Raw genomic sequence first — 27,215 nt, 5'->3', positions numbered from 1 at the left:
TGCTTACTCTATGTCGCCCAGTTTCAAAATTCTGTCTTTGAAGAATCTGTGAAGGGATATTTAGTGATGCCCGGAGGCTTGTGGTGAGTAAGGAAACATCTTCCGATGAAGCCTGCAGAGTAATATTCTGAGCAACGGCTTTGTGATGTGTGTATTCATCTCATTGAGTTAAACTGTTCTTTGGATAGAGCAGATTGAAATCACTGTATTTGTAGAATCTGAGGAAGGACATTTGGGAATGATCCTTAGAACATGGAGAAAGAAATATCCTCAGGTAAAATCCAGAAGGAAGCTTTCTGTGAAAATACTCTGTGTCATCTTAATTTCTCTTGCTTAGTTAAGCCTCTCCGTGCATTGAGTAGTTATATAACCCTGTGTATGTTTAGCGTGTGATGGGACATTCGGGGGCACATTGACGTTTACAGTGAAAAAGGAAATATGTTAAGACTGAAACTGCAGAGAAGCTTTCCAAGGAACTGCTTTGTAACGTGTGCATTCCACTCACAGAGATATACTTTTCTTCTCCTAGAGGATTCCGGAACCCCTTTTGGAGAAAAAGCTACCAAGAGACATCGGGAGTATAGGGATGGCTATGGTGAGATAGGAAATATCCTCCAACAAAACTGGAAAGAAGATTTCGGTGAAACTGCTTCATATTACATATATCTATTCATCTCGCATAGTTCAAACCTTTCTTATATTACGCAGTTTGGAAACTCCGTCATGCATGAATCCACGAAGGGACATTTGGGAGCACATTCAGGCCTATGGTGAAAGAGGAGATATCTTCAGATAAAAACTGGATAAAAGCTTTCTGAGAAACTACTTGTGATGTATGCATTCCGCTCAATTATTTATACCTATTTTCTCACAAGGCAGTGTATAAACACTGTTCCTGTGTAACGGAAAAAGTGATATTTCACAGCGCATTGAGGAATATGGAAAATAGTGAAATATACTGAAATAAAATCGAGATAGTAGCGTTCCAAGAAACTACTCTTTGATATGTGCATTCACTTCACGGAATTTATGCTTATTCTATGTTGCACAGTTTCGAAATTCTGTCTTTGAAGAATCTGGGAAGAAATATTTAGTTACAACCGGAGGTTTACGGTGAGCAAGGAAACATCTTCCGATGAAACCTGCAGAGTAACTTTCTGAGCAACTGCTTTGCGATGTGTGTATTCATCTCAGAGAGTTAAACCGTTCTTTTGATTGAGCTGATTGAAATCACTGTTTTGTGGAATCTGAGGAAGGACATTTGGGAACGATCCTTAGAATATGGAGAAAGAAATATTCTCAGGTAAAATCCAGAAGGAAGCTTTCTGTGAAACTACTCTGTGTCGTCTTAATTCCTCTCACTTAGTTAAGCCTCTCCTTATGTTGAGTAGTTTTATAACCCTGTATATGTTCAGCGTGTGATGGGATATTCGGGAGCACTTTTAGGCTTATGGTGAAAAAGGAAATATCTTCAGACAGAAACTGGAGTGAAACTTTCCGAGGAACTGCTTTGTGATGTGCGCATTCCACTCACAGTGTTATACCTCTCTTCTCATACAGCGTTGGGGAAACCCTTTTGGAGAAACAGGTACCAAGTGATATTCGGGAGCATGTTGATGCCAATGATGAAAAGGGAAATAGCCTCAGACAAAACCTGGAAAGAAGCTTTCTAAGAAACTACTCTGTGATATGTGTAATCATCTCACAGAGATAAAGGTTTCCTTACATTACACAGCTTGAAAATTGTCATGGACGGATCCACCAAGGGACTTTCGGTAGTGTACTCAGGACTGTGGTGAAAAAGGCATTATCTTCACATAAAAACTGGAAAGAAGCTTTCTGTGAATCTGCTTTTTTCTATGTATATTCTTTTCACATAGATGAAGCTTTCTTTACATTATGCAGCTTGGAAACTCCCTCATGGATGGAACCACGAAGGGATATTAGGGATCGCATCAGGCCTATGGTAAAATAGGAAATATAGTCAGATAAAACTGCAGAGAAGTTTTCTGAGAAACTGCTCGGTGATGTGTGCATTCCACACAGGGACTTGTAATGTTCTTCTCATAGTCACAGTTTTAACACAGTTCCTGTAAAACCAAAAGAGTGATATTGGGAGCACATTGAAGACAATGGCAAAAAGTGAAATGTCGTCCAATAAGAAACAGAAAGAAGCACTCAAAGAAACTGCTCTCTGACATGCCTGTTCTCTTCTCAGGGTTAAAGTTTAATCTACATTTCCCAGTTTGAAAGTCGGCCTCTAGGGGTTCTGCAAAGCGATAGTAAGTGGCAATCGGGGGTCTTTGTCGAGAATGGAAATATCTCCCATCGAATATTGGAGAGAAGCTTTCTGCACAACTCTTTTGTGATGTTTGTATTCGTCTCAAAGAGTTAAATCATTCTTTGGATTGAGCAGTTTGAAATCACTGTTTCTGTGGACTCTGAGAAAGGACATTTGGAGACACTCTTTAGAATACACTGAAAAAGAAATAACCTCAGAGAGAAACCAGACGGAAGCTTTCTGTGAACCTGCTCTGTGTCACGTGAATATGCTCACACAGTTAAGTTTCTCTTTTCATTGAGAAGTATCATAAAACTGTTTTTGTTTAGATTGCGAGTCGATATCCATGAGCGATTTGAGGGTTACGGTGAGAAAGGAAACGTCTTCAGATAGAAACTGCAGAGAAGTTTTCTGAGGAGCTGCTTTGTGACGTGTGCATTCCACTCACAGAAATATACCTTTCTTCTGGTGTTTTATACATGAAGTCCTTGCCCATGCCTATGTCCTGAATGGTATGACCTAGGTTTTCTTCTAGGGTTTTTATGGCATTAGGTCTAACATTTAAGTCTCTAAACCATCTTGAATTAATATTTGTATTAGGTGTAAGGAAAGGATCTATTTTCTGTTTTATACTTATGGCTAGCCAATTTACTCAGCACCATTAATTTAATAGGGAATCCTTTCCCTATTTCTTGTTTCTCTCAGGTTTGTCAAATATCAGATGGATGTAGATATGGGGTATTATTTCTGAGGACTCTGTTCTGTTCCATTGGTCATATCTCTGTTTTGATAACAGTACCATGCTGTTTTGGTTACTGTAGCCTTGTAGTATAGTTTGAAGTCAGGTAGCGTGATGCCTCCAGCTTTGTTCTAAATCATGCTACTGTAAAGACACATGCACACGTACGTTTATTGCAGCACTATACACAATAGCAAAGACTTGGAATCAACCAAAATGTCTATCTGTGACAGACTGGATTAGGAAAATGTTTCAAATATACACCATGGAATACTATGCAGTCATAAAAAGGATGAGTTTGCATCATTTGTATGGACATGGATGCAGCTGAAAACCATCATTCTTAGCAAACTATCAGAAGAACAGAAAACCAAACACCGCATATTCTCACTCATAGGTGGGAACTGAACAATGAGATGACTTGGACTCGGGAAGGGGAACATCACACATCGGGGCCTATCATGGGGAGGGGGGTGTGAGGAGGGATTGCATTGGGAGTTATACCTGCTATAAATGACAAATTGATGGGTGCTGACGAGTTGATGGATGCAGCACAACAATGTGGCACAGGTATACATATGTAACAAACCTGCACATTGTCCACATGTACCCTAGAACTTAATGTATAGTAATAAAAAAAGGGAAATATACTTTTCTTCTTCTAAAGGATTCCAGAATCCCTTTGGAGAAAAAGCTGCCAAGAGATATTCGGGGGTATACCGATGACTATGGTGAAAAAGGAAATATCCTCAGAAAAATACTGGAAAGATTTATTTGAAACTGCTTTGTGTTAGATCTATTTCTTCATGTCACATAGGAAAAACTATAATTATATTATGCAGTTTGGAAACTCCGTCATGCACAGATCCACGAAGGGATATTCGAGAGCACATTCCAGCCTATGGTGAAAGAGGAGATATCTTCAGGTAAAAACTGCATAGAAGCTTTCTGAGAAACTACTTTGTGATGTATGCATTCAATTCAGGGAGTTCTACCTCTTTTCTCACAAGGCAGTGTTTGAACTCTGTTCCCGTGAAACTGAAAAAGTGACGTTTCGGAATGCATTGAGGACTATGGCGAATAGTGAATAGTGAAATGTACTGAAATAAAATCGAGGAAGAAGTGTTCCAAGAATCTGCTCTCTGATATATGAATTTGCTTCACAGAGTTAATGCTTACTCTATGTTGCCCAGTATTGAAACTCTGTTTTTGAAAAATCTGTGAAGGGATATTAAGTGACAGCCAGAGGCTCACGGTGAGTGAGGAAACATCTTCTGATGAAACCTGCAGAGAAACGTTGTGAGCAACTGCTTTGTGATGTGTGTATTCGTCTCCTAGAGTTAAACCATTCTTTGGATTTAGTAGCTTGAAATCACTGTTTTTGTGGAATCTGAGGAAGGATATTTGGGAACGATCTTCAGAATATGGAGAAAGAAATATCCTGAGGTAAAATTGAGAAGCAAGCTTTCTGTGAAATTACTCTGTGTCGTCTTAGTTCCTGACACTCAGATAAGCCTCTCTTTTCATTCAGCAGGTTTCTAGCCCTGTACATGTTTAGTGTGTGATGGGATATTCGGGAGCACTTTGAGGCTTACAGTGAAAAAGGAAATATGATCAGACCGAAACTGGAGAGAAGCTTTCCGAGGAACTGCTTTGTGACGTGTGCATTCCAGTCACAGTGTTATACCTCTCTTCTCATACACTGTCAGGGTAACCCCGTTGGAGAAACAGGTACCAAGGAATATTCGTGAGCATGTTGATGCCTTTGGTGAAAAGGGAAGTAGCCTCAGACAAAAACAGGAAAGATTCTTTCTAGAAAACTATTCTGTGATATATGTAACAATCTCACATAGTTAAAGCTTTCTTTGCATTACACAGCGTGGAAACTGTTATGGATGGATCCACAAAGACACCTTTGGGATCACATTCAGGGCTAGGGTGAAAGAGGAAATATCTTCAGATAAATACTGGAAAAAGCTTTCTCTGAATCTGCTTTTTGCTGTGTTTATTCATCTCACATGGATGAAGCTTTTTTACAATACGCAGCTTGGAAACTCCCTTGTGGATGGATCCACGAAGGGATATTTGGGATCACATTCGGGCCTATGGTAAAATAGGAAACAGAGTCAGATAAAAACTGGAGAGAAGCTTTCTGAGAAACTGCTTGGTGATGTGTACATTCCACTCAGGGTGTTATAACTTTCTTCTCATAAGGCACAGTTTGAACACGGTTCCTGTAAAACCATCAGAGTGATTTTTGCAGCACATTGAAGATTATCGCAAAAAGTGAAATGTCATCCAATAAAAAACCTAAAGAAGCACTCCAAGAAACTGCTTTCTGACATGTCCATTCTTTTCACAGGCTAAAGCTTACTCTACATTTGCCAGTTTCAAAGTCGGTCTTTTGAAGGTTCTGTGAAGGGATAGTAAGTGGCGACCAGAGGCCTGTGTGAGGCAAGGAAACGTCTTCCATCGAAAATCGGAGAGAAGCTTTCCCCACAACTCTTTTGTGATGTTTGTATTCATCCCATAGTGTTACATCATTCTTTGGATTGAGCAGTTTGAAATCACTGTTTCTGTGGAATCTGATAAAAGACATTTGGAAATGCTGTTTATAATATTCTGAAAAAGAAATAACATCAGAGAGAACCCAGAAAGAAGTTTTCTGTGAAACTGCTCTGTGTCATGTGAATTCCACTCACACAGTTAAGCTTCCTTTTTCATTGAGCTGTATCATAACACTGTTTTTGCTTAGTCTACAAAGGAATACTCTAGAGGTCTTTGAGGCTCATGGTGAGAAAGGAAACGTCTTCAGATGGAAACTGGAGAGAAGCTTTCTGAGGAGTTGCTTTGTGACGTGTGAATTCCAGTCACAGAAATATATCTTTCTTCTCTGAGAGGATTCTGGAATCCCTTTTGGAGAAAAATCTACCACGAGATATACGAGAGTATAGTGACCACTATGGTGAAAAAGGAAATATCCTCAGAGAAAACCTGGAAAGGAGATTTCAGTAAAACTGCTTTGTGTTATATATATTTATTCATCTTGCATAGTTAAAACTTTAATGTGATCCCGAATGTGATCCCAAATATTTCTACGTGGATCCATCCAGGGGGGAGTTTCCGAGCTGTATAATGTAAAGACAGCATCATCTATGTTAGATGAATAAACATGGCAAAAAGCAGATTCACAGAAAGGTTCTTACCAGTTTTTATCTGAAGATATTTCCTTTTTCACTCAAGTCTTGAATGTGCTCACAATGGTCCCTTGGTTTATATGTCCATGACAGTTTCCAGGCTCCATAATATAAAGAAGGCTTTATCTATGTGAGATGACTACACATACCACTGAGTAGTTTCCTACAAAGCTTCCTTCCAGTTTTTGTCTGAGGCTACTTCCCTTTTCACCATTGGCATCAACATGCTCTGGAATATCACCTGGTATCTGTTTCTCGAAAAGGGCTTCCCGGACACTGTATGAGAAGACAGGTATAACACTGTGACTGGAATGCACACGTCACAAAGCAGTTCCTCGGAAAGCTTCTCTCCAGTTTCGGTATGAACATATATCTTTTTTCACTGTAAGCCTTAAAGTGTTCCCAAATATCCCACCACACGCTAAACAAACACAGGGCTAGAAAACTGCTGAATGAAAAGAGAGGCTCATTTGAGTGAGAGGAATTAAGACGACACAGAGCAGTTTCACAGAAAGCTTCCTTCAGGGTTTTACCTGAGGATATTTCTTTCTCCATATTCTAAGGATCGTTCCAAATGTCCTTCCTCAGATTCCACAAAAAGAGTGACTTCAAGGAGCTCAATCGAAAGAATGGTTTACCTCTATTAGACGAATACACACATCGCAAAGCAGTTGCTCAGAATGTTTCTCTGCAGGTTTCATCGGAAAACGTTTCCTCGCTCACCACAAGCTTCCGGGCGTTACTAAATATCCCTTCACAGATTCTTCAAAGACAGAGTTTCAAAACTGGGCAACATAGAGTAAGCATTAATTCTGTGAAGTAAATGCACCTATCAGAGAGCAGATTCTTGGAATGCTTCTTCCTCGATTTTATTTCAGTATATTTCTCTATTCGCCATTGTCCTCAATGCCTTCCAAAATATCACGTTTTCGGTTTCACAGGAACAGTGTTCAAACACTGCCTTGTGAGAAAAGAGGCATAACTCCCTGAGTGGAATGCATACATCACAAAGTAGTTTCTCAGAAAGCATCTATCCAGTTTTTACCTGAAGATATCTCCTCTTTCACTGTAGGCCTGAATGTGCTCACAAATGTCTCTTCGTGGAAATGTGCACAACGGAGTTTCAAAACTGCATCATATAATTAAAGTTTTAACTATGTGAGACGAAAAAATATATCTAACACAAAGCAGTTTCACAGAAGTCTTCTTTCCAGTATTTTTTCTGAGGATATTTCCTTTTTCAACTTAGTCGACCCCCGAATATCTCTTGGTTGCTTTTTCTCCAAAAGGGATTCCGGAATCCTCTAGGAGAAGAAATGTATATTTCTGTGAATAGAATGCACACGTCACAAAGTGGCTCCTCAGAAAGCTTCTCTCCAGTTTTTATCTGAAGACATTTCCTTTCTCATCCGTAAGCTTCAAAGCCCTCCAGAATATCCCTTCACAGACTAAACAAAAACAATGTTATATTACAGCTCAATGAAAAGAGAAGCTTATTGCGGCACTATTCACAATAGCAAAGACTTGGAATCAACCCAAATGTCCATCAGTGACAGACTGGATTAAGAAAATGTGGCACATATACACCATGGAATACTATGCAGCCATAAAAAAGGATGAGTTTGCGTCCTTTGTAGAGACATGGATGCAGCTGGAAACCATCATTCTTAGCAAATTATCACAAGAAGAGAAAACCAAACACTGCATGTTCTCACTCATAGGTGGGAACTGAACAATGAGCTCACCTGGACTCGGGAAGGGGAACATCACACACTGGGGCTATCATGGGGAGGGGGGAGGGGGGAGGGGGGAGGGATTGCATTGGGGAGTTATACCTGATATAAATGATGAATTGATGGGTGCTGACGAGTTGATGGGTGCAGCACACCAACATGGCACATGTATACATATGTAACAAACCTGCACGTTATGCACATGTACCCTAGAACTTAAAGTATAATAATAAAAAAAAAAAAAAGAAGCTTAACTGTGTGAGTGGAATTCAAGTGACACAGACCAGTTTCACAGAAAGATTCCTTCTGGTATCTATCTGATGTTATTTCTATTTCAGGACGTTCTAAAAAGTGTTTCCAAATGTTCTTTCTCAGATTCCACAGAAACAGTGATTTCAAACTGCTCAATCCAAAGAATGATGTAACTCTATGAGATGAATAAAAACATCACAAAAGAGTTGCGCAGAAAGCCTCTCTCCGATTTTCGATGGAAGACATTTCTTTGCCTTATAAAAGGCCTCCAGACGCCACTTACAATCCCTTCACAGAACCCTCAAAGACCGAATTTCAAACTGGAAAATGTAGAGTAAACTTTCACCCTTTGAAAAGTATGGACATGTCACAGAGCAGTTTCTTGGGGTGCTTCTTTCTTTTTTTAATGGAAGACATTTCAATTAAGCCATACTCTTCAATATGCTCCGAACATCTCTCCTTTGGTTTTACAGGAACAGTGTTCAAACTGTGCCATATGAGGAGAAAGTTATAACTCCCTGAGTGGAATGCCCACATCACCAAGCAGTTTCTCACAAAGCATCTCTCCAGTTTTTATCTGACTGTATTTCCTATTTCACCAGAGGCCCGAATGTGACCCCAAATATTCCTTCGCGGATCCAGCCATGAGGGACTTTCCAAGCTGCATAATGTAAAGAAAGCTTCATCTATGTGAAATGAATAAACATAGCAAAAAGCAGATTCACAGAAGGCTTCTTTCCAGTTTTCATCTGAAGATATTTCATTTTTCACCATAGTCCAGAATGTGCTTCCAAAGGTCCCTTCATGGAAATGTGCGCAATGTAAAGAAAGCTTTATCTACATGAGATAATTATACATATCACAGAGCAGTTTCCTAGAAAGCTTCTTTCCAGTTTTTGTCTGAGGCTATTTCCCATTTCACCATCGGCATCAACATGCTCCCGAATATCTCCTGGTACCTGTGCCTCCAAAAGGGTTTCCCTGAAGGTGTATGAAAAGGAAGATATAACACTGTGACTGGAATGCACACGTCACAAAGCAGTTCCTCGGAAAGCTTCTCTCCAGTTTTGGTCTAAACATATTTCCTTTTTCACCATTAGCCTCAAAGTGCTTCCGAATATCCCATCACACAGGGGTAGAAAACTGCTCAATGAAACGAGAGGCTTATCTTAGTGATAGGAATTAAGACCACACAGAGCAGTTTCACAGAAAGCTTTCTTCTGGATTTTACCTGAGGATACTTCTTTCTCAATATTCTAAGGATGTCCTTCCTCAGATTCTACAAAAACAGTGATTTCAAGCTATTCAATCCAAAGAATGGTTTAACTGTAGGAGACAAATACACACATTGCAAAGCAGTTTCTCAGAACGGTTCTCTGCAGGTTTCATCAGAAAATGATTCCTTGCACAACACAAGCCTCCAGGCGTCACTAAATATCCCTTCACAGATTATTCAAAACAGAGTTTTGAGACTGGGCAACATAGAGCAAGCATTAACTCTGTGAAGTGAATGCAGCTATCAGAGAGCAGATTCTTGGAACGCCTCTTTCTCGATTTTATTTCAGTATATTTCACTATTCGCCATAGTCCTCAATGCATTCTGAAGTATCACTTCTGTTTGACAGGAACAGTGTACAAACACTGCCTTGTGAGCAAAGAGGTGTAACTCCCTGAGTGGAATGCATACATCACAAAGTAGTTTCTCAGAATACTTCTATCCAGTTTTTACCTGAGGATATCTCCTCTTTCACCGTCGGCCTGAATGTGCTCCTGAACGTCCCTTCGTGGATCTGTGCATGACGGAGATACCAAACTGCATAATATAATTAAAGTATTAACTATGCAAGACGAATAAATATATCTAACACAAAGGGGTTTCACAGAAATCTTCTTTCCAGTTTTGTCTGAGGATATTTCCTTTTTCATCATAGCCTTACCTATACTCCCAAATGTCTGTTTTTAGCTTTTTCTCCAAAAGACTTTCCGGAATCCTCTAGGAGAGGAAAGGTATATTTCTCTGAGTGGAATGCACACATCACAAAGCAGCTCCTCAGAAAGCTTCTTTCCAGTTTCTATCTGAAGACGTATCCTTTCACACCATAAGCCTCAAAGCCCTCCAGAATATCCTTTCACAGACGAAACAAAAACAGTGTTATGATACAGCTGAATGAAAAGAGAAGTTTAACTGTGTGAGTGGAATTCTCGTGACACAGAGCAGTTTCACAGAAAGCTTCCTTCTGGTTTCTCTCTGAGGTTATTTATATTTCAGGATATTCTAAGAACGTTTCCAAGTGTACTTTCCCAGATTCCACAGAAACAGTGAATTCAAACTGCTCAATGCAAGGAACGATTTAACTCTATGAGATCAATAGAAACATCACAAAAGATGTGTGCAGAAAGCTTCTTTCCGATTTTCGATGGAAGACATTTCCTTGCAGGCCTCCTGTCGCCACTAACTATCCCTTTGCAGAACCCTCAAAGACGGACTTTCAAACTGGAAAATGTAGAGTAAACTTTAACCCTGTAAAAAGAATGCATATGTCAGAGTATGGCTTCTTCGAGTGCTTGTTTCTGTTTTTTATTGGACGACATTTCACTTTTTGCCGTAGTCTTCAATGTGCTCCGAATATCAGTGTTTTGGTTTTACAGGAACAGTATTCAAACTGTGCCTTATGAGAATTAAGTTATAACTCCCTGAGTGGAATGCACACATCACCAAGCAGGTTCTCATAAAGCTTCTCTCTAATTTTTATCTGACTATATTTCTTCTTTCACCATAGTCTCGAAAGTGATCCCAAATATCCCTTCGCTGATCTATCCATGAGGGAGTTTTTAAGCTGTGTAATGTAAAGAAAGCTTCATGTATATGAGATGAATAAACATAGCAAAAAGCACGTTCACAGAAAGCTACTTTCCACGTTTTATCTGAAGATTTTTCCTTTCTCACAATAGTCTAGAATGTGCTCCCAAAGGTCCCTTTGTGGATCTGTCCGTGACAGTTTCCAAGCTGCGTAATGTAAAGAAACATTTATCTTTGTGAGATGATTGCACATGTCACAGAGTATTTTTCTAGAGACCTTCTTTCCAGTTTTTGTCTGAGAATCTTTCCCTTTTCATCATCGGCATCAACATACTCCCGTATATCACTTGGTTCCTCTTTCTCCAAAAGGGTATCACCGACGCTGTATGAGAAGAAAGCTATAACACTGTGACTGGAATGCACACGTCACAAAGCAGTTCCTCGGAAAGCTTCTCTCCAGTTTCGGTCTGAACATACTTCCTTTTTCACCGTTAGCCTCAAAGTGCTATTGAATATCCCATCACACGCTAAACCTACAGAGGGCTAGAAAACTACTCAATGAAAAGAGAGGCTTACCTGAATGAGAGGAATTAAGATGACACAGAGCAGTTTCACAGAACGCTTCCTTCTGGGTTTTACCTCAGGATATTTCATTCTCCATATTCTAAGTATCGTTTCCAAATGTCCTTCCTCAGATTCCACAAAAACAGTGTTTTCAAGCTGCTTAATCCAAAGAATGGTTTAACTCTATGAGACGAATGCACACATCACAAAGCAGTTACTCAGAACGTTTCTCTGCTGCTTTCATAGAAAGACGTTTCCTCGCTCACCACAAGCCTTCGGGCGTCACTAAATATGTCTTCCCAGATTCTTCAAAGGTAGAGTTTCGAAATGGGGCAATAGAGAGTAAGCATTAACTCTGTGAAATGAATGCACATATCAGAGAGCAGATTCTTGTAATGCTTCTTCCTCGATTTTTTTTCAGTATATTTTACTATTCACTATAGTCCTCAATGCATGTGGAAATATCACTTTTTTGGTTTCACAGGAGCAGTGTTCAAACACTGCCTTGTGAGAAAAGTGGTATAACTCCCTTAGTGGAATACATATATAACAAAGTTGTTTCTCAAAAAGCTTCTATCCAGTTTTTATCTGAAGACATCTCCTCTTTCACCATAGGCCTGAATGTGCTCCCGAATGTCTCTTCGATGATCTGTGCATGACAGAGTTTCCAAACTGCATAATATAATTAAAGATTTAACTATGTGAGAAAAATAAATATATCTAACACAAAGCAGTTTCACAGAAATCTTTCCAGTTTTTGTCTGAGGATATTTAATTTTTCACCTTAGTCGACTCCAGAATATCTCTTGGTAGCTTTTTCTCCGAAAGGGATTCCGGAATACTCTAGGAGAAGAAAGGTATATTTCTGCACACGTTACAAAGCAGCTCCTCAGAAAGCTTCTGTCCAGTTTCAATCTGAAGACGTTTCCTATCTCACCGTAAGCCTCAAAGCCCTCCAGAATATCCCTTCGCAGTCTAAAAAAAAAAAAAAAAAAAAAAAAAAAAAAAAACCAGTGTTATGATACAGCTCAATGAAAAGAGAAGTTTAACTGTGTGAGCGGAATTCACGTGACACAGGGCAGTTTCACAGAAAGCTTCCTTCTGGTTGCTCTTTGAGGTTATTTCTTTTTCCAGATATTTTAAAAAGCATTTCCAAATGTCCTTTCTGAGATTATACAGAAACAGTGATTTCAAACTGCTCAATCCAAAGAATGTTTTAACGCTATGAGGTGAATACAAACATCACAAAAGAGTTGCGCTGGAAGCTTCTATCAGATTTTGGATGGAAGACATTTCCTAGCCTCACACAGGCCTCCAGGCATCACTTAAAATCCCTTCGCAGCAACCTCAAAGAATGCCTTTCAGTCTGGTAAATGTAGAGTAGGCTTTAACCCTTTGAAAAGAGTGGACATATCAGAGAGCAGTTTCGTCGAGTGCTTCTTTCCTTTTTTTATTGGACGAGATTTCATTTTTTGCCATAGTCTTCAATGCGCTCCGAATATCACTCTTTTGGTTTTACAGGAACAGTTTTCAAACTGTGCATTATGAAAAGAAACTTCATGGATCCGTCCATGAAAGTTTCCAAGCTGCATAATGTAAAGAAAGCTTTATCTATGTGAGATGATTACATATATCACAGAGTAGTTTCCTTGAAAGCTTCTTTCCAGTTTTTGTCTGTGGCTATTTCCCTTTTCATCATCAGCATCAGCATGCTCCCCAGTACCACTTGGTAGCTGTTTCTCCAAAAGGGTTTCACCGATGCTCTATGAGAAGTGAGGTATAACACTGTCACTGGAATGCACACGTCACAAAGTAGTTCCTTGGAAAGCTTCTCTCCAGTTTCTGTCTGAACATACTTCCTTTTTCACCGTTAGCTTCAAAGTGATCCCGAATATCCCATCAGACGCTAATCATACACAGGGCTAGAAAATTGCTCAATGAAGAGAGAGGCTTATCTGAGTGAGAGGAATTAAGATGACACAGAGCAGTTTCACAGAAAGCTTCCTTCTGGATTTTACCTGAGGATATTTCTTTCTCCATGTTCTAAGGATTGTTCCCAAGTGTCCTTCCTCAGATTCTACAAAAACAGCGATTTCATGCTGCTCAATCCAAAGAATGATTTAACTCTATGAGACCAATGCACACATCACAAAGCAGTTGCTCAGAACGTTTCTCTGCAGGTTTCATTGGAAGGCGTTTCCTCGTTCACCACAATCCTCCAGGCGTCACTAAATATCCCTTCACAGATTCTTCAAAGACTGAGTATCAAAACTGGGCAACATAGACTAAGCATTAACTCTGTGAACTGAATGCCCATATCAGAGAGCAGATCCTTGGAACGCTTCTTCCTCGATTTTATTTCAGTATATTTCACTATTCACCATAGTCCTCAATGCGTTTTGAAAAATCACCTTTTCGGTTTCACAGGAACTGCGTGCAAACACTGCCTTGTGAGAAAAGAGGTATAACTCCTTTAGTGGAATGCATACATCACAAAGTAGTTTCTCAGAAAGCTTCCATCCAGTTTTTATCTGAAGATACCACCTCTTTAACCGTATGCCTGAATGTTCCCCTGAATGTCCCTTCATGGATCTGTGCATGATGGAGTTTCCAAACTGTGTAATATAATTAACGTTTTAACTATGCGAGATTAATAAATATATCTAACACAAAGCAGTTTCACAGAAATCTCCTTTCCAGGTTTGTCTGAAGATATTTCCTTTTTCACCAGAGAAGTCACTATACTCCAGAATGTCTCTTGGTAGCTTTTTCTCCAAAAGGGATTCCGGAATTCTCTAGGAGATGAAAGGATATTTCTGTGAGTGGAATGCACACGTCACAAAGCAGCTCCTCAGAAAGCTTCACTCCAGTTTCTATCTGAAGACGTTTCCTTTCTCACCGTAAGCCTCAAAGACCTCCAGTGTATCCCTTCGCAGGCTGAGCAAAAACAGTGTTATGATACAGCTCAATGAAAAGAGCGTTTCCAAATGTCCTTTCTCAGATTCCACAGAAACAGTGATTTAAAACTGCACCATCCAAAGAATGATTTATCGCTATGAGATGAATACAAACGTCACAAATGAGTTGCGTAGAAAGCTTCTCTACGATTTTCAATGGAGGACATTTCCTTGCTTGACACAGGATTCTGGTTGCCACTTAGGATCCTTTCGCAGGAACCTCAAAGACTGACTTTCAAACTGGGGAATGTAGAGGAAGCTTTAACCCTGTGTAAAGAATGGACATGTCAGAGAGCAGCTTCTGGGAGTGCTTCTTTCTGTTTTTTATTGGGTGACATTTCACTTTTTGCCGTAGTCTTCAATATGTTCCAAATATCACTTTTTTTTTGTTTTACAGGAACAGTGTTCAAAGTGTGCCTTATGAGAAGAAAGTTATAGCTGCCTGAGTGAAATGCACACATCACCAAGCAGTTTCTCAGAAAGCTTCTCTCCATTTTTTACCTTACTATATTTCCTATTTCACCATAGGCTCGAACGTGATCCAAAATATCCCTTCACGGATCCAACCACGAGGGAGGTTCCCTGCTGTGTAATGTATAGAAAGCTTCAGCCATGTGAGGTGATTAATCATAACAAAATGCAGATTTACAGAAACCTTCTTTCCGGTTTTTTTCTGAAGATATTTCCATTTTCACCATAGTCCTGAATGTGCTCTAGATTGTCCCTTCGTGGATCCATCCATGACAGTTAACCAAGCTGTGTAATGTAAAGAAAGCTTTATCTATGTGAGATGAAAACTCATATCACAAAGTAGTTTCCTAGAAAGCTTCTTTCCAATTTTTGTCTAGGCTATTTCCCTTTTCACCATCGACATCAACATGCTCTCGAATATTGCTTGGAACCAGGGTTTCAACGACGCTGTATGAGAAGGGAGGTATAACACTGTGAGTGGAATGCACATGTCACAAAGCAGTTCCTCGGAAAGCTTCTGTCCAGTTTCGTTCTGAACATATTTCTTATTTCACCATAAGTTTCAAAGTGCTGCCGCATATGCCATCAAACGCTAAACATATACAGGGTTAGAAAACTCAACAATGGAAAGAGAGGCTGAACTGAATGAGAGGAATTAAGATGACACAAAGCAGTTTCACAGAAAGCTTCCTTCTGGATTTTACCTGAGGATATTTCTTTCTCCATATTCTAAGTATTCTTCACAAATGTCCTTTCGCAGATTCCACAAAAACAGTGATTTCAAGCTGCTCAATCCAAAGAATGGTTTAACTCCTTGAGACGAATACACACTTTGAAAGCAGTTGCTCAGAAAGATTCTCTGTAGTTTTCTTTGGATCACGTTTCCTAGCATACCACAAGCCACCGAGTGTCTCTAAATATCCCTTCCCAGATCTTTCAAAGACAGACTTTCAAAACTGGGCAACATAGAGTAAGCATTAACCCTGTGAAGTGAAGGCACATATCAGAGAGCAGATTCTTGGAACGTTTCTTCCTCGATTTTATTTCAGTATATTTCACTATTCGCCATATTCCTCAAAGCGTTCTGAAATACCACTTTTTCGGTTTCACAAGAACAGTGTTCCAACACTGCCTTGTGAGAAAATAGGTATAACACCCTGAGTGGAATGCATACATCACAAAGTAGTTTCTCAGAAAGCTTCTGTCCAGGTTTTATCTGAAGATATCTCCTCTTTCATCGTAGGCCTGAATGTGCTCCTGAATGTCCCTTTGCGGATCTGTCCATGACGGAGTTTCCAAAGTGAGTAATATAATTAAAATTCTAAATATGTGAGATGAATAAATATATCTAACACAAAGCAGTTTCACAGAAATCTTCTTTCCAGTGTCCGTCTGAGGTTATTTCCTTTTTCACCATAATCGTTGCTATATTCCCGAATATCTCTTGGCGGCTTTTTCTCCAAAAGGGATTCCGGAATTCTCTAGGAGAAGAAAGGTATATTTCTGTGAGTGGAATGCGCACGTCACAAAGCAGCTCCTCAGAAAGCTTCTCTCCAGTTTCTATCTGAAGACATTTCCTTTCTCACCGTAAGCCTCGAAGTCCTCCGGAGTATCCCTTCGCAGACTAAACAAAAACAGTGTTATGCTACAGCTCAATGAAAAGAGAAGCTTAACTGTATGAGGGGAATTCACGTGACACAGAGCAGTTTCACAGAAAGCTTCCTTCTGGTTTCTCTCTGAGGTTATTTCTTTTTCAGGATATTCTAAAGAGCATTTCCAAATGTACTTTCTCAGATTCCACAGAAACAGTGATTACAAACTGCTCAATTCGAAGAATGATTTAACACTATGAGATGAATACAAACGTCACAAAACAGTTGCGTAGAAAGCTTCTTTCTGATTTTCGATGGAAGACATTTCCTGCCTCATGCAGGCCTCTGGTAGCCACCTACTATCCGTTCACAGAACCCTCAAAGACCGACTATCAAACTGGGAAACGAAGAGTAAGGTTTAACCCTGTGAAAAAAATGCAGATGTCAGAGAGCAGTTTCTTCGAGTACTTATTTCTGTTTTTGGTTGGACGACATTTCACTTTTTGCCCTAGTCTTCAGTGTGCTCTGAATATCACTCTTTTGATTTTACAGGAACAGTGTTCAAACTAGGCCTTATGAGAAGAAAGTTATAAGTCCCTGAGTGGAATGCACACATCAAAAGCAGTTTCTCAGATAGCTTCTCTCAAGTTTTTATCTGATTTTATTTCCTATTTCACCACAGGTCCAAATATGATCCCAAATATCCCTTCACGGATCAATCCATGAGGGAGTTTCCAAGCTGTGTAATGTAAAGAAAGCTTCATCTATGTGAGATGAATAAACATAGCAAAAAGCAGATTCACAGAAAGCTTCTTTTCAGTTTTTATGTGAAGATACTTTCTTTCTCACCATAGTCCAGAATGTGCTCCTGAAGATCCCTTCGTCGATCTGTCCATGACAGTTTCCAAGCTGCGTAATGTAAAGAAAGCTTTATTTATTTGAGATGATTACAGATATCAGAGTAGTTTCCTAGAAACTTTCTTTCCAGTTTTTCTCTGAGGCTATTTCCGTTTTCACCATCGGAATCAACATGCTCCCAAATATCACTTGGTACCTGTTTCTCCAAAAGTGTTTCCCCAACGCCGTATGAGAAGAGAGGTATAACACGGTCGCTGGAATGCACAAGTCACAAAGCAGTTCCTCAGAAACCTTCTATCCAGTTGCGGTCTGAACATGTTTCCTTTTTCACCGTTAGCCTCAAAGTGCTCCTGAATATCCCATCACACGCTAAACATACACAGAGCTGGAAAACTGCTCAATGAAAAGAGAGACTTATCTGAGTGAGACGAATTAAGATGATACAGAACAGTTTCACAGAAAGCTTCCTTCTGGAATTCACCTGCGGATATTTCTTTCTCCATATTCTAAGGATTGTTCCCAAATGTCCATCCTCAGATTCCACAAAAACAGTTATTTCTAGCTGCTCAATCCAAAGAATGATTTAACTCTAGGAGACGAATGCACACATCGCAAACCAGTTGCTCAGAACGTTTCTCTGCAGGTTGCATCGGAAGACGTTTCCTCGCACACCATAAGCTTCCAGACATCATAAATATCCCTTCACAGATTCTTCAAAACAGAGTTTGGAAATTGGGCAACATAGAATAAGCATCAACTCTGTGAAGTGAATGCACATATCAGAGAGCAGATTCTTGGAACGCTTCTTCCTCGATTTTATTTCAGTATATTTCACTATTCGCCATAGACCTCAATGCGTGTTGAAATATCACTTTTTCGGTTTCACAGGAACAGTGTTCAAACACTGCATTTTGAGAAGCAATGTATAACTCCCTGTGTGAAATGCATCCATCACAAAGTAGTTTCTCAGAAAGCTTCTATCCAGATTTTATCTGAAGATATCTCCCCTTTCACCGTAGGCCTGAATGTGCTACCATATGACCCTTTGCAGAACTGTGGGTGATGGATTTCCAAACTGCGTAATATAATTAAAGTTTTGACTAAGCGAGATGAAAAAGTATGTCTAACATAAAGCAGTGTCAGAGAAATCTTCTGTCCAGTTTTTGTCTGAGGATATATCCTTTTTCACCAGAGTCGTTGCTATACTCCCGAATATCTCTTGGAAGTTTTTCTCCAAAAGGGATTCTGGAATTTTCCAGGAGAAGAAAGGTATATTTCTGTGAGTGGAATGCACACATCACAAAGCAGCTCCTCAGAAGGCTTCCCTCCAGTTTCTATCTGAAGACATTTCCCTTAACACAGTAAGCCTCAAAGCCCTCCAGAGTATCCTTTCACAGACTAAACAAAAACAGTGTTATGAAACAGCTCAATGAAAAGCGAAGCTTAACTGTGTGAGCAGAATTCACGTGACACAGAGCAGATTCACAGAAAGCTTCTTTCTGGTTTCTCTCTGAGGTTATTTCTTTTTTCAGGATATTCCAAAGGGCGTTTCCAAATGTCCTTTCTCTGATTCCACAGCAACAGTGATTTCAAACTGCTCAATCCAAAGAATGATTTAACGCTATGAGATGAATACAAACATCACAGAAAAGTTGTGCCGAAAGCTACTCCCCAATTTTCGATGGAAGACATTTCCTAGCCTCACACAGGCCTCTGGTCGCCACTTACTATCCCTTCGCAGAACCCTCAAAGACCGACTTTAAAAATGAGAAATGTACAGTAAGATTTAAACCTCTCAAAAGAAAGCACATGTCAGAGAGCAGTTTCTTCGAGTACTTGTTTCTGTTTCTTATTGGAAGACATTTCACTTTTTACCGTAGTCTTCAATGTGCTCCGAATATGATTCTTTTGGTTTTACAAGAACAGTGCTCATACTGTGCCTTATGAGAAGAGAGTTATGACTTCCTGAGTGGAATGCACACATCACCAAGGAGTTTCTCAGAAGTCTTCTCTCCAGTATTTATCAGACTATATTTCCTATTTCACCATAGGCCCAAATGTGACTCCAAATATCCCTTCGTGGATCCATCCATGAGGGAGTTTGCAGGCTGTGTAGTGTAAAGAAAGCTTCATCTGTGTGAGATGAATAAACATAGTAAAAAGCAGATTCAAAGAAAGCTTCTTTCCAGTTTTTATCTGAAGATATTTTCTTTTTCAAAATAGTTCAGAATATGCTCCCGAAGGTCCCTTAGTGGATCCGTTCATGACAGTTTCCAAGCTGCGTAATGTAAAGAAGGCTTTACCTATGTGAGATGATTACACATATCACAGACTCGTTTCCTAGAAAGCTTCTTTCCAGTCTTTCTCTGAAGCTATATCCCTTTTCACCATCGGCATCAACATGCTCCCGAATATCACTGGGTATCTGTTCCTCCAAAAGAGTTTCAACGACGCTGTATGAGAAGAGAGGTATAACACTGTGAGTGGAATGCACACGTCACAAAGCAATTCCTCAGAAATCTTCTCTCCAGCATCGGGCTGAACAAATTTCCTTTTTCGCAGTTAGACTCAAAGTGCTCCCGAATATCCCATCACACGTTAAACATACACAGGACTAGAAAACGGCTCAATGAAAATAGAGACTTACCTGAGAGAGAGGAATTAAGATGACACAGAGCAGTTTCAAAGAAAACTTCCTTCTGGATTTTACCTGAAGATATTTCTTTCTCCATATTCTATGGATCATTCCCAAATGTCCTTCCTCAGATTCCACAAAAACAGTGATATCAAGCTGCTCAATCCAAAGAATGGTTTACCTCTATCAGACGAATACACACATCGCAAAGCAGTTGCTCAGAAGGTTTCTCTGCAGGTTTCATCAGAAGGCATTTCCTTGCTCACCAGAAGCCTCCAGGTATCACAAAATATCCCTTCACAGATTCTTCAAAGACAGAGTTTCAAAACTGGGCAACATAGAGTAAACATTAACTCTGTGAAGTGAATGCAGCAATCTGAGCGCAGATTCTTGGAACTATTCTTCCTCGATTTTATTTCAGTATATTTCACTATTCGCCATAGTCCTCAATGCGTTCTGAAATATCCCTTTTTCGGTTTCACAGAAACAGTGTTCAAACACTGCCTTGTGAGAAAAGAGATAAAACTCCCTGAGTGGAATGCATACATCACAAAGTAGTTTCTCAGAAAGCTTCTATCCAGTTTTTATCTGAAGATATCTCCTCTTTCACCGTAGGCCTGAATGTTCTCCTGAATGTCCCTTCGCAGATCTGTGCACGACGGAGTTTCCAAACTGCGTAATATAATGAAAGTTTTAACTATGTGACATGAATAAATATATCTAACAGAAAGCAGTTTTACAGAAATCTTCTTTCCATTTTTTGTCTGAAGATATTTCATTTTTCACCAAAGTCGTCCCTTTTCTCCCGAATATCTCTTGGTAGCTTTTTCTCCAAAAGGCATTCTGGAATCCTCTAGTAGAAGAAAGGTATATTTCTGTGAGTGGAATTCCCACATCACAAAGCAGTTCCTCAGAAAGCTTCTCTACACTTTCTATTTGAAGTCAATTACTTTCTCATTGTAAGCCTCAAATCCCTCCACAATATCCCTTTGTAGACTAAACAAAAACAGTGTAGTGATACAGCACAATGAAAATAGAAGTTTAACTCTGTGAACGGAATTCACATGACACAGAGCAGTTTCACAGAAAGCTTCCTTCTGGTTTCTCTCTGAGGTTGTTTCTTTTTCAGGATATTCTATAGAGCGTTTCCAAATGTCTTTTCTCAGACTCCACAGAAACAGTGATTTCAAACTGCTCAATCCAAAGAAAGATTTAGCTCTATGAGATGAATACAAACATCATGAAAGAGTTGTGCAGAATGGTTATCTCTGATTTTCCATGAAAGACATTTCCTTGCCTCACACAGACCTCAGGTTGCCACTTAGTATCCCTTCACAGAAACGTCAAATACCGACTTTCAAACTGGGAAATGTAGAGTAAGCTTTAACACTTTGAAAAGAATGGACATGTCAGAGAGCAGTTTCTTCGAGTGTTTCTTTCTGTTTTTTATTGGACGACATTTGACTCTGCCATAGCCTTCAATGTGCTCCAAATATCACTCTTTTGGTTTTTACAGGAACAGTGTTCAAAGTGCTTTATGAGAAGAAACTTCGTGGTTCCTCCCATGACAATTTCCAAGCTGTGTAATGTAAAGAAAGCTTTATCTATGTGAGATGATTACACATATCACAGAGTCTTTTCATAGAAAGCTTCTTTCCAGTTTTTGTCTGTGGCTACTTCCATTTACAACATCGGCACCTGCATGCTCCCGAATATCACTTGGTAGCTGATTCTCCAAAAGGGATTTCCCGATGCTGTAATAACAGACGTTATTACAGCTGTTATAACACTGTAAGTGGAATGCACACATCACAAAGCAGTTCCTCAGAAAGCTTCTCCCCAGTTTCAGGGTGAACATATTTCCTTTTTCACTGTTAGACTCAAAGTGCTCCCGAATATCCATCACACGCTAAACATACACAGGGCTAGAAAACTGCTCAATGAAAAGAGAGGCTTATCTGAGTGTAAGGAATTAAGATCACACAGAGAAGTTTCAGAGAAAGCTTCCTTCTGGATTTTATCTGAAGATATTTCTGTCTCCATATTCTAAGGATCGTTCCCAAATGTCCTTCCTCAGATTCCACAAAAACAGTGATTTCAAGCTGCTGAATCCAAAGAATGGTTTCCCTCTAGGAGACGAATACACACATCGCAAAGCAGTTGCTCAGATTGTTTCTCTGCACAACCCTTTTGTGATGTTTGTGTTCATCTCATAGAGTTAAATAATTCTTTGGATTGAGCAGTTTGAAATCACTGTTTCTGTGGAATCTGAGAAAGGACATTTGGAAACGCTGTTTAGAATATCCTGAAAAAGAAAAAACCTCATAGAGAATCAGAAGGAAGCTTTCTGTGATCCTGCTCTGTGTCATGTGAATTCCGCTCACACAGTTAAGCTTCTCTTTTCATTGATCTGTAGCATAACACTGTTCTTGCTTAGTCTGTGAAGGGATACTTTAGAGGGCTTTGAGGCTTACGATGAGAAAGGAAACATCTTCATATTGAAAGTGGAGAGAAACTTTCTGAGGAGCTGCTTTGTGACGTGTGCATTCCACTCACAGAAATATACCTTTCTTCCGGTGTTTTAGACATGAATTCCTTGCCTATGCCTATGTCCTGAATGGTACTATCTAGGTTTTCTTGTAGGGATTTTATGGTATTAGGTCTAACATTTAAGTGTCTAATCCATCTTGAATTAATTTTCATATAAGGTGTAAGGAAAGGATCCATTTTCAGCTTTCTACTTTTGGCTAGCCAATTTTCTTAGCACCGTTTATTAAATAGGGAATTCTTTCCCCATTTCTTGTTTCTCTGAGGTTTGTCAAAGGTCAGATGACTGTAGATGTGTGATATTATTTCTGAGGACTCTGTTCTGTTCCATTGGTCTATACCTCTGTTTTGATACCAGTACCATGCTGTTTTGGTTACTGTAACCTTGTAGTATAGATTGAAGTCAGATAGCGTGATGTCTCCAGCTTTGTTCTAAATCATGCTGCTATAAAGACAAATGCACACGTATGTTTATTGCGGCACTATTCACAATAGCAAGACTTGGAAAGAACCCAAATATCCATCAGTGACAGACTGGATTAGGAAATTGTGGCACATATACACCATGGAATACTATGCAGCCATAAAAAGGATGAGTTTGCATCGTTTGTAGGGACATGGATGCAGCTGGAAACCATCATTCTTAGCAAACTATCACAAGAACAGAAAACTAAACACTGCATGTTCTCCCTCATAGGTGGGAACTGGACAATGAGATGACTTGGACTCGGGAAGGGGAACATCACACATTGGGGCCTATCATGGGGAGGGGGATGGGGAGGGATTGCATTAGGAGTTATACATGATATAAATGACAAATTTATGGGTGCTGACGATTTGATGGGTGCAGCACAACAACGTGGCACAGGAATACATATGTAAGAAACTTGCACATTGTGCACATGTACCCTGGAACTTAAAGTATAGTAATAAAAAAAGGGAAATATATTTTTTTCTTCTAAAGGATTCCGGAATCCCTTTTGGAGAAAAAGCTACCAACAGATACTCATAAGTATAGCTAAGACAATGGTAAAAAAGGAAATATTCTCAGAAAAAAACTGGAAAGAAGATTTCTGTGAAACTGCTTTGTGTCAGATATCTTTATTCGTCTCCCATAGTTAAAACTTCAATTATATTACGCAGTTTGGAAACTCCGTCATGCACAGATCCATGAAGGGATGTTTGGGAGCACATTCAGGCCTACACTGAAAGAGGAGATATCTTCAGATAAAAAGTGGATAGAAGATTTCTGAGAAACTACTTTGTGATGTATGCATTCCACTGAGGGAGTTATAACTTTTCTCACAAGGCAGTGTTTGAACTCTGTTCCTGTGAAACCGAAAAAGTGATATTTCAGAACACATTGAGGACTATGGCGAATAGTCAAATGTACTGAAATAAAATTGACAAAGAATCGTTCCAAGAATCTGCTCTCTGCTATGTGAATTCACTTCACAGACTTAATGCTAGTCTATGTTGCCCAGTGTCAAAACTCTGTCTTTGAAGAATCTGTGAAGGGATATTTTGTGAGGCCCATAGGCCTGTGGTGAGCCAGGAAATGTCTTCCGATGAAACCTGCAGAGAACCGTTTTGAGCAACTGCTTTGCGATGTGTGCATTCGTCTCATATAGTTAAACCATTCTTTGGATTGAGCAGTTTGAGTTCACTGTTTTTGTGGAATCTGAGGAAGGATATTTGGGAATGATCCATATAATATGGAGAAAGAAATATCCTCAGGTAAAATCCAGCATGAAGCTTTCTGTGAAACTGCTCTGAAACTGCTCTGTGTCATCTTAATTCCTCACACTCAGATAAGCTTCTCTTTTCATTCAGCAGTTTTCTAGCCATGTGTATGTTTAGTGTGTGATGGGATATTCGGAAGTACTTTGAGGCTAACGGTGAAAAAGGAAATATGTTCAGACCGAAACTGGAGAGAAGCTTTCCGAAGAACTGCTTTGTGACCTGTGCATTCCAGTCACAGTGTTATACCTCTCTTTTCATACAGCGTCGGGGAAACTCTTTTGGAGAAACAGGTTCCAGGTGATATTCGGGAGCATGTTGATGCCAATGGTGAAAAGGGAAATAGCCTCAGACACAAACTGGAAAGAACCTTTCTAGGAAACTACTCTGGGATACGTCTAATGATCTCACATAGATAAAGCTTTCCTTACATTACACAGTTTGGAAACTGTCATGGACGAATCCACAAATGGACCTTCGGGAGCAAATTCTGGACTAGGGTGAAAAAGGAAATATCTTCCAATAAAAACTGGAAAGAAGCTTTCTGTGAATCAGATTTTTGCTGTATTTGTTCATCTCACATAGATGAAGCTTTCTTTACATTATGCAGATTGGAAACTTCCTCGTGGATGGATTCTTAAAGGGATATTTGGGATCACATTCGGGCCTATGGTGAAAGAGGAAATATAGTCAGATAAAAACTGGAGAGAAGCTATCTGAGAAACTGCTTGGTGATGTGTGCATTCCACTCAGGGTGGTATAACTTTCTTCTCATAAGGCACAGTTTGAACACTGTTCCTGTAAATCCAAAAGAGTGATATTCAGAGCACTTTGAAGACTAGGGCAAAAAGTGAAATGTTGTCCAATAAAAAACAGAAAGAAGCACTTGAAGAAACTGCTCTCTGAGATGTCCATTATTTTCAAAGGGTTAAAACTTACTCTACATTTCCCAGTTTGAAAGTACGTCACTGTGGGTTCTGCGAATGGATAGTAAGTGGTGACTGGAAGCCTGTTTGAGGCAAGGAAATGTCTTCCATTGAAAATCGGAGAGAAGCATTCTGTGCAACTCTTTTGTGATGTTTGTATTCATCTCATGAAGTTAAATCAGTCTTTGGATTGAGTAGTTTGAAATCTCTGTTTCTGTGGAATCTGAGAAAGGACACGTGGAAATGCTGTTTAGAATATCCTGAAAAGGAAATTACCTCAGAGAGAAACCAGAAGGAAGCTTTCTGTGAAACTGCTCTGTGTCACGTGAATTCCCCTTACACAGTTAAGCTTCTCTTTTCATTGAGCTGTACCATAACACTGTTTTTGTTTAGTGTGCAAAGGGATATTCTGGAGGGCTTTGAGGCTTCCGGAGAGAAGGAAATGTCTTCAGATACAAACTGGAGAGGAGCTTTTTGAGGAGATGCTTTGTGACTTGTGCATTAAACTCACAGAAATATAGCTTTCTCCTAGAGGATTCCGGAATCCCTTTTGGAGAAAAAGCTACCAAGAGATATTCAGGAGTATAGTGACGACTGTAGTGAAGAAGGAAATATCCTCAGACAAAAACTGGAAAGAAGATTTCTGTGAAACTGCTATGTGTTAGAAATATTTATTGGTCTGCATAGTTAAAACTTTAATTATATTATGCAGTTTGTAAACTCCATCATGCACAGATCCGCGAAGGGATGTTCGGGCACACATTCAGGCCTACGGTGAAAGAGGAGATATCTTCAGATAGAAACTGGACAGAAGCTTTCTGAGAAACTACTTTGTGATGTATGCATTCCACTCAGGGTGTTATACCTCTTTTATCACAAGGAAGAATTTGAACACTGTTCCTGTGATACCGAAAAGGTGATATTTTGGATACATTGAGGACTATGGCGAATACTGAAATATACTGTAATAAAATCGAGGAAGAAGCATTCCAGGAATCTACTCTCTGATATGTGCATTCACTTCACAGAGTTAATGCTTACTCTATGTGGCCCAATTTCGAAACTCTGTATTTGAAGGATCTGGGAAGGGATATTTAGTGACGCCCGGAGGCAAGGAAACACTTTCTGATGAAATCTGCAGAGAAACGTTCTGAGCAACTGCTTTGAGATGTGTATTCGTCTCATAGAGGTAAACCATTCTTTTGATTGAGCAGCTTGAAATCAGTGTTTTTTTGGAATCTCAGGAAGTACATTTGGGAATGGTCCTTAGAATATGGGGAAAGAAATATCCTCAGGTAAATTCCAGAAGGAATCTTTCTGTGAAACTGCTCTGTGTCATCTTAATTCCTCTCACTCAGGTAAGCCTCTATTTTCATTGAGCAGTTTTCTTTCTTTCTTTTTTTTTTTTTTTTGAGACAGGGTTTTGCTCTGTCACCCAGGCTGGAGTGCAGTGGCCGGATCTCTGCTCACTGCAAGCTCCGCCTCCTTGCTTTACACCATTCTCCTGCCTCAGCCTCCCGAGTAGCTGGGATTACAAGCGCATGCCATCTCACCCAGCATTTTTTTTTTTTTTTTTGTATTTTTCAGTAGAGACGGGGTTTCACCGTGTTAGCCAGGATGGTCTCGATCTCCTGACCACGTGCTCCCCCCGTCTCGGCCTCCCAAAGTGCTGGAATTACAGGCTTGAGCCACCACGCCCAGCCCAGTGAGCAGTTTTCTAAACCTGTGTATGTTTAGCGTGTGATGGGATATTTGGGAGCACTTTGAGGCTGACGGTGAAAAATGAAATATGTTCAGACAGAAACTGGAGAGAAGCTTTCCTTGGACATCCTTTATGACATGCGCATTCCAGTCACAGTTTTATACCTCTCTTCTCATACAGTGTCAGGGAAACCCTTTTGAAGAAACATGAACCAGGTGATA

The sequence above is a fragment of the Piliocolobus tephrosceles genome, chromosome 2 (genome assembly GCF_002776525.5).
Source record: "Piliocolobus tephrosceles isolate RC106 chromosome 2, ASM277652v3, whole genome shotgun sequence".
Lineage (NCBI taxonomy): Eukaryota > Metazoa > Chordata > Mammalia > Primates > Cercopithecidae > Piliocolobus > Piliocolobus tephrosceles.
Note: the sequence above shows the minus strand (reverse complement) of the source record.